Genomic DNA, 11,668 nt, shown 5'->3' on the forward strand with positions numbered 1-11,668 from the left:
GGCCGCCACAATCTTTCAAACGGACAGGCAGCGTCAACAACTTGATGAACGACTCTGTTCCTTCGTCTACCTCTAGAGGTGCCACCGGACAGATAGCCAACGGGTGTCTCGACAAGTAGTCTGCCGGATTTTTCACCCCTGGATGGTACACGACCTCAAACTTGTAGTGCTGGATCTGCACCATCCATCTCAATCCATTGCGGCCCATTTCTAGCCATTCCTCCAAACAGGGATACCAGTGGTTTGTGGTTGGTAACCACCTTGAAACTGTGTCTACACAGATATATATCAAAATGTTGGCAGGCTTACCGGATTGCAAGTGCCTCCCTCTCAATCGGGGTATACCGGGTTTCCACAGCCATGAGGGCCCGACTGGCATATGCGATTGGCACCCACTCTTCACTCTGGTCTTGCTGCAGGAGCACCGCTGCCAGCCCTACCGGGCTGACATCCACGACTACCTCCGTCAGTTGTCCAGGTTTGAAGTACGCCTCTGTCGCACCATGCAGGAGAGACCCTTTTCTTTCCATAAATGCTCGCGCCTCCGCACTGGACCATTGCCACCTCGCATCCTTATTTGTTAGAGCCCTGGGTGGCTCTGAGATCGTTGCCAAATGTGGGATAAACCGGCCACAATAATTGGCTGTGCCCAGGAAACTCCTCACCTCTGACTGCTTTTGGGGCATCACTGCTGCCCGGATTACCTCAACCATGACAGGATCCACTTGAAGTCCCTGAGTGGAGAATCTGTAGCCAAAGAACTCAACCTCGTTGTTGTAGAATTCACATTTCTCTTTGTGCAATGTCAGCCCCTGCTCCACAAGGCTTTGCAAAGTCACCCTCAGGCGTGTGTGGTGTTCTTCCAAGGAGTCGGAGAATATCAGGATATCATCACTGATGTTTATGACACCCACCAGGCCTGACAACGCTTCCCTGGTCGCATCCTGGAAGACCTCAGCTACAGATGACACCCCAAAACTGAGTAATTTGAATAGTGTTAGCCCCACATGGGTGGAAAATGTTGTTATGTTGCGGCTCTTCTCTTCCAAAACTAGTTGGTGACAGCCAGAGTTTAAGTCCACCTTGGAAAACCACTTGGCGCCATTGATGTCAGCCACTATCTCGTCAATAGTGGGCGTGATATGACGCTCCCTCCTGATCGCTTTGTTTGGCAACGTCATATCTACACATAGGCGAATGGCCTCCGGTTGCTTGGGTGTGGGCCCGATTACTAGTGGGGACACCAACGGAGTGGGGCCCGACAACTTCTCAATCACTCCATTACATTCCATCCTGTCCAACTCTTCCTCCACTAATGGTCTCAGATGAAATGGCACCCTTCGGTGTCCCAGGTCCACCGGCTTGATCGTGTCATCTATGTAGAGCTTTACCTCCACCCCTTTAGGCATCCTAAACCGCTGAACAGCTCTGGGAACTCTGCCATTACGGTTTTGGCATGGGACTGATGAATTTGTCTGGCGAACACCACCAGCCTGTGGAGTGGCAACCTAACAGGGAGCCCACACTGTCCTGGGTCACGTTAAATCATGTAGTTGCAGATCTGGTTCCATGGGTGACCTCCACCTCAATTACCCCCTGGAGGGGAATAGGGACATCCCCCGTAAGTGAAGATCTTGGCCTTTGTCTTGAGGAGTGGCGGTTTAGGCACGAGTCACTCATATTGGGTGGTATCCAGAATGTTGACGGACGCTCCTGTGTTGATTAACGCCCTGAAGTTATGGTCTCCAATCCAGAGCTGGCATATTGGTGGTGGCCTTTTCCTCGTGCGCATCTACCCCGTGTGTGAGATTACAAACACGTCATCTTCCTCATTGTCCTCCATGACGTTCATTCTTCTACACATGCTCTCCACCTCATCCATCACCTCCGCCTTGTGCACCACCTGTTTGCTTGTCCCCTGCATCTTCTGTTTGCCTCCTCCAGCTGATGGACGTGCTGTGCTCATGCAAACTTTCGCAAAGTATCTGAATTTATTGCACCTCAAACACTGTTTGCCTTGCGCCATATACCCCCTTGGTGGATGACTCTCCAGTCCACAATTTCCATATCCTTTCCTTCCCGCTCTGTCACTGGTTCCATCGGCGCCGCCTCTTCCCCGACCTCTTCCTGCACGGATGGCATCCGCTCGCTCTTTTTTAAGTGGGGCGGGGTACAATGGCTGTGTTGAGGTGGATCGTTTCACCAATGCAGACTCCTTCACTCCAGCCCTCGCATCGGCCAACTCGTGCACCTTCCCAGCACCAGAATATAATCAAAGAAAATTCCTGGTTGATGCAGTATGAGTTTGTGAAACTCCGACAACTTGCATCCCAGTATCAGCTGTGCTTGAATCTCTAATTGATGGTCGATTCCCACGCAGGAGCTTGCGAGTTTCCTCAGACGCACAAAGAACATGTCCGACTCCTCCTCTTTTTGCTTGGCATGACGCAGTTTAAAATGCTCAAGGTCGGGGTTGACCTGAGGGTCGAAGTACCGATCCAGTGCCCTGACGGACGTCTTGTAGTTGTTTTTATCCCCTGTTTCTGGTAGATCCTGGAACAGCTCATATAGTTCCTCACCCCCCTTGTGAAACATACTGGATTGTTTCACTGCGCTTTCGGTCTCTCGCGCTGCAATGAAGTCGTTTTCCAACTGTCCGATCCACTTGCGCCATCGCGGAGCTGCCGTCGCCGGATCCGCTAGCTGGCTGAATGGTGGTAGCGCCTTCAGTGACATGCGTGAACTGCTCTCTCCCGGCCCTGGATCACCTCCTTCAGCCTGTACCGACTTCCTCCTGTGTCTGTCTGGCCCTTGCCTGGTTGTTTTCTGTGTTTCAGGGTTCCTGATCACCCCCTCACTCCTGCGCCTCTGCAGTGCTTGCTGTTCTCCTTGGCCAAAGGGCAGGATGGACTATTTTGACTTGCCCTGGTCCTCTCACACTGCTGCTCCTGATGCACCTTCTTTCTGCAGCCCACTTCTCTACTTGAGCCTAGAGACACTCTCTGTGCTCTCTGTGAATCACCTCCTCCTTCTCCCTTGACCAGGCGATTCCCTCCTGCACTGTGACAAGTTACTTGTAAATAGCACCACAGTTTTCCATTGTGCCTATCTTTTGTGGTTTCTATTTCTGGTTAAACTCGCTGCATAATATAATACATGCGAGTGACCACAGCTCAAAGTTTTTGCCTGTATTTATGTCTATTTGCTTTGTTTGTTCAATCTTTATTGTTCTCCACACTTCTTTCCCAATGTAGGGTACAGGCTTGTGCCCTATCATAGAAACCGCTGTTTGAGAAATTGTTGACTATATTCTTAACTATTGTTGAATAAAACTCCATGTGCTGCTGGACAGTGGATTCATATAGTAACCTATTGTGGCCTATATTGTATTTTCGTTTTTCATTCTTCAGTCTGCTAAGGACCATTGTTCCTCTTAACACATCTAGTAAGTAACACAGCATCTGCAATAAGCCGAGCTGATTTAGCCCACATTTATACTAGCAGCATCGAGTTAGTATGTGGTGCTCCTGACCATTCGAAAGCACACAGAAATGACGAGGTGCTCTGCAACTAGCACAATCAGAGCCCACAAAGCTGCGTCCCATGCTGAGCGACACATCACCTGGCTTCAAAGTGCTCCCTACCTACTGAGGTGTCTGTCAGCCGAGCCCTCTGACGCCATCTGTCCCCATACGACGAGGAGGACGAACAGACCTTCAGATGAGCCAAGCTGTTCCCAGCGCCCAGAGGAGAATCGCAGTGCGAGTGAAGCTTTGTTGCCACCCGCGGAGGTAGTTGCCAGCTGCCTGCCATCGCCTTGTGGGGAAAAGCAGTGCTCGGAGACCTGCCGCATTGAGAGAGGCTCTGCGCCCACCTTCCCAGCCAGTGGGAGCCAGCAATGCCAGTAGGAACTCGCCTTCCCTGCTGAAGCACAGGCACAGGGAGTGGGGTCAACTGCTGTACTTTCTTGCTCCTGGGGCAACCGGGGACTGTGGCCACGTTGGCTGTATTCTTTCCCCCACACATACTTCCCAGCTGCACAGAAGCCCAGCACCTGCATTGGCAGCATGGTCGAGGCCCGCAGTCGAAGAAAAGACTGCCAGGCCTGTGAAAGGTGCTACTCTGCCACCTAGTAGCCATTTGGAGGTGCAGTGCCAGGAATACAGTCACAAGTTGTATTACTGCAGCACTGAAGAAGTGGTGTGCTTTGTAACACATTGGCCGTCCTTGGCCCAGACAGGGTAAACCGGTGAGACCGCCCTGCAGGACAGCCTGCATGTGTAGGCTGCTAGGTGAAGGAGGGACAAGTACCTGAAGAAAAGAGCCTGCAGTGCCCTTTGCTCCAAGGATCTACAACAACATGACTGCTAGGAGTACAGCAAATGCCAAGGCTGTAAAGCCACATGCAGCTATGGAGAGTCCAGTGTGAAGTACTCAGCACAACCTCAAGAGATTGCAAGCCCCAAGCAGCCACAGCCAAAAGACTGGTAGAAGAGAGTGCAACACGCCCTCTGTAGGCTGCCTAGTAGGCTGAAGGGGAGAGACTTAATCCCTGCTGAGAGAAAGAGTGCAAGAAGCCCAAAGCTGTCCCAGTCAAGAGAAGCGTTAAGTAGACAAGTAAGGTCCAGCAAAGGAAATGGGTCCGAAGGCAGCCAAGCACCAAGCAAGCCCTGTGTGTTGAGTGCGTAACCCCCAGTGGCTGTCTGATGCCACAGCAAGAAAGGGATTTGCTACGAACGCCCCAGTGATAGAGGCACGTCACCGCAAGCCAGGAAAATGGGCGCACCAAGCTCCACAAGAGGACGCCTATGAAGAAGATCCAAGAGCCCAGAGTCAGAGGAGCGCTGAAGCCTGAACCTCAAAACTTAACAGGAGCCAGGGAGAGAGACCTCTCAGAAAAAGAATCAATACTGAATGGAAGAGGCTGTGCCATCTGACCGCCCAGTGCATAGAATGGCCACCGTTGGCCCAGCATTGAGCATGTCACACAAAGTGACTGACCCTGCCACACAGGCCTCAAAAGAGGAAGGAGCAAGTGCTGCAATGGCGAAAGCTCAAGGCGCTAGTGCTACGCTCTTCATCGAAGATGGAAAGAAGGTGACCCTCCATACGGGTAGTGGAGCACCAAGAGGATCCCTGAGGAAGAGACCAGGCCTGCGAGAGGTCCGTGCAAAGAAGAAGAGCATGGCACGATGCCACATTGCAAAGAGGTTGAAGAGAAGGAAAGAAGAACGTGGCACAATGTTACATGGCCACATTGCAGAAAAGGAGAAGAGAGTTGCACGATGCCACAGGGTGAAGAACCACCACAGGTGCGCAAGACACAAAGAAGAGCGAGAAGTCCGAGGACTCATGCTACTACCGGAGAAGACATCTATCAACACAAACCAGCCACCAGGGTGCAGCGATGTCACTGCAGACAGCTTCATGGGAGGACCAACTGTAAGCCACCAGCAAGCGCGATTTGCACCCAGGCCCCATGCTCCACAGTGAGACCGTCCAGTCACCTGTCACCAGCTGCTTGGCATAGATGGCATCCATCTAGCACATGCACAAGTCAAAGAAAAACTACAAGTGGCTACGAAGTCCTTTCAGTCCTCCTGACTCAGATCAACAGATAGCCACCTGTAGCTAAAGTGTAATATAGTAATCTGCATCATTACCAGGTGCACCTCCAGAAACCCCTAAGGAGCATTGCACCACCAGAGTGGGTCCAAATGCCGGAGTCATCGAGTGACCAACAAGGCGTCCCTGGCACCGTGGGAGGCTGGCCACCCAGAAATCTTCTGAGAGCCAATGAGAACCTGAGACCTGCTGAAGAGAGCACACTCGACAATTGGACCATCCACCCTTCGGGTTGAACAAGACTTGGCTGTGACCCTGTTGGGAGTTCTGCAGCGACCCCTTTGTGCAGCTTACAAGAGGACCCTCACAGCCCACACAGTCATGTGGCAATCCAGGGGCAATGGCCTCAAGGGAATTCCAGTGAGAGGGGAATTCTGACAAGAGAGATGCTTCTGCAGCAGCTCCATGACAGGCAATGGGAAGCATGGAGGTCAAGGACAGAGACTGGTCACCCAAAGACTATCTGATGAGGGCATGTAAACTTGAGTCCTGACAGCCAGAGCACACAGACTCTGAGACACCACCATTTGCGGCTGCAAGAGCGACTTGGTTGTGGTCCTATTGGCAGTTCCTTAGCTATGCCTTTGCCCAGCCTATGAGTGGCCCGCACAATCCACACAGTCCTGTGACACCCTGGCAGAAAGGGCCTCAAGGAGACTCCTGGGAGAGGGAAGTCCTGGCATGAGAGGAAAGTCTGAAGCTTCTCCACCAGTGGACACTCGTAAGCAACATCACCTTCAAGGAAGACTCTCATCAATGTCGTCCTCAGTCTTTGCATGTTTGCCGTCAAGAAGATCTCCGAAGTCGACCCCACCATGCCTCCAGATGCACCCTATTGAACTATGTAAATAATCTCCCACACTGTGAGACCAGGCCGATCTGAACTACATCACCGAGGTGGGCTAAAATCTCATTGACAGGCAGGCCAGAGATCCAGCCCCACCCGGCAGACGGCCTGAGGAGACTCAGTGGTGCTGTGTTTTCTTGTTTGTTCTTTCCCATAGGTTGGACTTTGTTTGGTTCTTTCCGAATAAATTTTGGGAGGGATGTTGTGTCCTGCAGGACATATTCTAGCGTTCAGGAGTGTGATGTTGTACACTTTACACCCACCCATCACAGGCGTCACCGATCAGGTGACCCTGCTAGTACAAGGAGCCGGGCACACATGCCCTGGGCCAGATACCACTACCACAGTCACTGTGTCTGTATCCTTCAGTTCCTAAGTATGTGGGCCTAGCGCCTACTACTTTACAGCCTGCGCAATGTTTTGGTGTAATGTCACCCTGTGAAGAATAGGAAAACACTGCACTCCCCTCTCTGGTCCCTGGAGTATGAGGATGCAGGAAGTCAATCTCTAGGCTTGGGACCCACTCAAGCTGCTAGCAGTGATCTCACACCACATGGGGTCGGCGCACACTTCTATAGCAGCCTGGTCTGGTGGGCTACACAGCTGTGGCGCGTGCTTGCTGCCTGAAGTCCATTTAATATTGCAGACTAGACACAGGCTATGATAGCAGCTAAAAGACCCGGGTTCAGGTCTCAGCCCTATGTATTAATTGGGTCACATGACCCCAACTCGACAGAACTTCTCCTCGAACTGAGGAGGAAGCGCCACCACACCCTCCTCCTACCTGGTACGTCCCTGTTACATCACAGGTAGAGTTGCCACCTGATTAGGGTGGTACAAAAGGGGGTGGTGATGGACGGAGCATCAGAACCAATCAAACACTCACACCCAGTCAAAAGATCTGGGTTTGATCCATCATCGTTCTTTAGCCCACTCTGCCACCCCAGTTCAGACATGGCTATATGCAAATCAGTCTGACCCTGTGCCACATGGGAACAGTCCAGCCCGAACTGCCAAGCCATGCCTTCCCTGGACCGGAAACAAGCTTCCGAGGACCGGTTTCTGGCATTCCAGCCGTCTTCAGCCCGGCTTGCTTGAATCCAGTGGCAAAGTGAGCAAGGGACTCATGTCTGAGCATACCCAGCCACACTTATGGCGGACAAAAGTGGTACAAAAGGGGTTGGTGATGGACGGAGCATCAGAACCAATCAAACACTCACACCCAGTCAAAAGATCTGGGTTTGATCCATCACCGTTCTTTAGCCCACTCTACCACCCCAGTTCAGACATGGCTATATGCAAATCAGTCTGACCCTGTGCCTCATGGGAACAGTCCAGCCCGAACTGCCAAGCCATGCCTTCCCTGGACCGGAAACAAGCTTCCAAGGACCGGTGTCTGGCATTCCAGCCGTCTTCAGCCTGGCTTGCTTGAATCCAGGGGCAAAGTGAGCAAGGGACTCACGTCTGAGCATACCCTGCCACACTTATGGCGGCCAAAAGTGGTACAAAAGGGGGTGGTGATGGACGGAGCATCAGAACCAATCAAACACTCACACCCAGTCAAAAGATCTGGGTTTGATCCATCACCGTTCTTTAGCCCACTCTGCCACCCCAGTTCAGACATGGCTATATGCAAATCAGTCTGACCCTGTGCCTCATGGGAACAGTCCAGCCCGAACTGCCAAGCCATGCCTTCCCTGGACCGGAAACAAGCTTCCGAGGACCGGTTTCTGGCATTCCAGACGTCTTCAGCCCGGCTTGCTTGAATCCAGTGGCAAAGTGAGCAAGGGACTCACGTCTGAGCATACCCTGCCACACATATGGCGGCCAAAAGTGGTACAAAAGGGGGTGGTGATGGACGGAGCATCAGAACCAATCAAACAATCACACCCGGTCAAAAGATCTGGGTTTGATCCATCACCGTTCTTTAGCCCACTCTGCCACCTCAGTTCAGACATGGCTATATGCAAATCAGTCTGACCCTGTGCCTCATGGGAACAGTCCAGCCCGAACTGCCAAGCCATGCCTTCCCTGGACCGGAAACAAGCTTCCCAGGACCGTTTTCTGGCATTCCAGCCGTCTTCAGCCCGGCTTGCTTGAATCCAGTGGCAAAGTGAGCAAGGGACTCACGTCTGAGCATACCCTGCCACACTTATGGCCGCCAAAAGTGGTACAAAAGGGGGTGGTGATGGACGGAGCATCAGAACCAATCAAACACTCACACCTAGTCAAAAGATCTGGGTTTGATCCATCACCGTTCTTTAGCCCACTCTGCCACCCCAGTTCAGACATGGCTATATGTAAATCAGTCTGACCCTGTGCCTCATGGGAACAGTCCAGCCCGAACAGCCAAGCCATGCCTTCCATGGACCGGAAACAAGCTTCCGAGGACCGGTTTCTGGCATTCCCAGTCGTCTTCAGCCCGGCTTGCTTGAATCCAGTGGCAAAGTGAGCAAGGGACTCACGTCTGAGCATACCCTGCCACACTTATGGTGGCCAAAAGTGGTACAAAAGGGGGTGGTGATGGACGGAGCATCAGAACCAATCAAACACTCACAGCCAGTCAAAATATCTGGGTTTGATCCATCACCGTTCTTTAGCCCACTCTGCCACCCCAGTTCAGACATGGCTATATGCAAATCAGTCTGACCCTGTGCCTCATGGGAACAGTCCAGCCCGAACTGCCAAGCCATGCCTTCCCTGGACCGGAAAAAAGCTTCAGAGGACCGGTTTCTGGCATTCCAGCCGTATTCAGCCCGGCTTGCTTGAATCCAGTGGCAAAGTGAGCAAGGGACTCACGTCTGAGCATACCCTGCCACACTTAGGGCGGCCAAAAGTGGTACAAAAGGGGGTGGTGATGGACGGAGCATCAGAAACAATCAAACACTCACACCCAGTCAAAAGATCTGGGTTTGATCCATCACCGTTCTTTAGCCCACTCTGCCACCCCAGTTCAGACATGGCTATATGCAAATCAGTCTGACCCTGTGCCTCATGGGAACAGTCCAGCCCGAACTGCCAAGCCATGCCTTCCCTGGACCGGAAACAAGCTTCCGAAGACTGGTTTCTGGCATTCCAGCCCTCTTCAGCCCGGCTTGCTTGAATCCAGTGGCAAAGTGAGCAAGGGACTCACGTCTGAGCATACCCTGCCACACTTATGGTGGCCAAAAGTGGTACAAAAGGGGGTGGTGATGGACGGAGCATCAGAACCAATCAAACACTCACACCCATTCAAAAGATCTGGGTTTGATCCATCACCGTTCTTTAGCCCACTCTGCCACCCCAGTTCAGACATGGCTATATGCAAATCAGTCTGACCCTGTGCCTCATGGGAACAGTCCAGCCCGAACTGCCAAGCCATTTCTTTCCCTGGACCGGAAACAAGCTTCCGAGGACCGGTTTCTGGCATTCCAGCCATTGTGGTATTGAAAATTCTGACTCGTGTCATAAGCATCGTCGTATCATGACGATTTTAGTATCAATAGACCGAGAATGACGAGTATACTATGCACAAGTATTTTCGTCGTATTCGAGTCACGAGATCACCCTGAAAAACAGAGATTCCGTCCTGAACCCTCGGGTTCCATTTTGTGAACGGCAGCCATTTTGTGATTGCCCTCACATAGGCCGGTGACTAAGGCCAAAAACTAGTCTGAAGGACACGTACACCTTTGCTGACTCCTGCACGACCTGGTCAAGCTGACTCTACTGCCCAAGGCCAAACCTGTTCGGGCAGTTCCTCTCCCAATGGCCGATCGAGATTAGTATCAAGGCAAAACATACCATAAACCTTTCATCGCACACAAACCATGCCTAATCTTACACACACCTGTCCCTGTTCCTTACTTTATGACTTGCTTTACGAGGAGGAGGTGCCCGTTTTTATTGGGGGTCCGCCGATATCTGATGAAAATGTTGGGCCTTGCCGGGTAATTGATTGTGGGCTGAACAAACTGAAATATGGGCTTGTCATCATGACTCTGATTTTTTTTTGTAGTGAAAATATGTGAATGGTCAACTGTAAATTAAGGAATGTTTGCCTAAAGCATACTATTTTGTATAAAAGGGATGGCTAGCTTTGTAAGTTTGAGCAGTCTCCTGAGAATATACACCGTGTTGTACTTCTAGGATACCTGTTACTGGCTGCAGCCAATAAATTCGATCTTTGACTTCACCAAGAAGACTCTGTGTTTCTGTAGTCTGAAACAGGAAGAACTCGAAGTCTTAGGGTGTGTTCCCTGGCACCGCTGGGTTCCGAAAAACCCAGTACTTCAGTTGGCGCCCAACGTTGGGCGATATCAGCGGTACCGGTCCAAGCCAGAGGTTCGTGAGGAGCTTCGTGTGAAAATTCTGGAGGAAGGCCGCCACTTCATCGACCCCTGTATGTCGACGTGGTCCGAAAGTCTTTGCTGCGAGGTTCCCTGCTTCCCGACGGCTACGAAGGACTGCTGCCCTGACTATCGCCCTGTTTTGGACCCTTGATGTTGGTAGAGCGAAACGATAGACGAGTCTTCTGGTGACATCATCAATACCTCAGTTAAGTATAAGTGGAGCGTCTCCCAGTCCTTAGTTTGGTTCTTAGTTTGGATATCCCCTTGGGATCTTTAATTTGGAACTTGCAAGTACCAAAGCCGAGGGACTCGTGTTCACGAGACTATCGTATTCGATAATCCTTTGAAGTTTGAAGCTAGACTAGAGAGTGAAGATGCCTGGTCTTAGCAGACTTGGAAACTTGTTTTGTCTTGGTTGTAATAGGGATTCCCGATTGGAGGACTCGTGTCCGGTTCCTCCGATTGGAACTCCAACCTATGAGCTCTATGTGAAACATGGCGTAGGCCCCATCACATATAATGAAGTATGGATCCGATACACCAGAAAGGATGGTGTTTTAAAATGGCCCCAATATGGTAGCTTTGACACGGAAATCTTAGATAATCTGGAGGCTAGACTTTTTAAGAAGAAAGCCCGGCCGGCGATGTTTGACTCTTTCCGCCTATGGCGAAAGGAAGCCAAACAGAAGGAAATTAAATTAGCAAAGATAAATGCTACCCCGCTTTTCCGCTTCTCCAGCAAGATGCAGCAAAGGAACTTGAGAAAGACCCTTTAATGTCTCATTTATTGAGTTCGCCACCCCCTTATGCGCAAAGTGCTACAGCACCTCCGCAACCTTTAGTTGTGCAACCTCTGGTTGTTGTG

This window comes from Lissotriton helveticus, chromosome 8 (genome assembly GCF_964261635.1).
Source record: "Lissotriton helveticus chromosome 8, aLisHel1.1, whole genome shotgun sequence".
Classification (NCBI taxonomy): domain Eukaryota; kingdom Metazoa; phylum Chordata; class Amphibia; order Caudata; family Salamandridae; genus Lissotriton; species Lissotriton helveticus.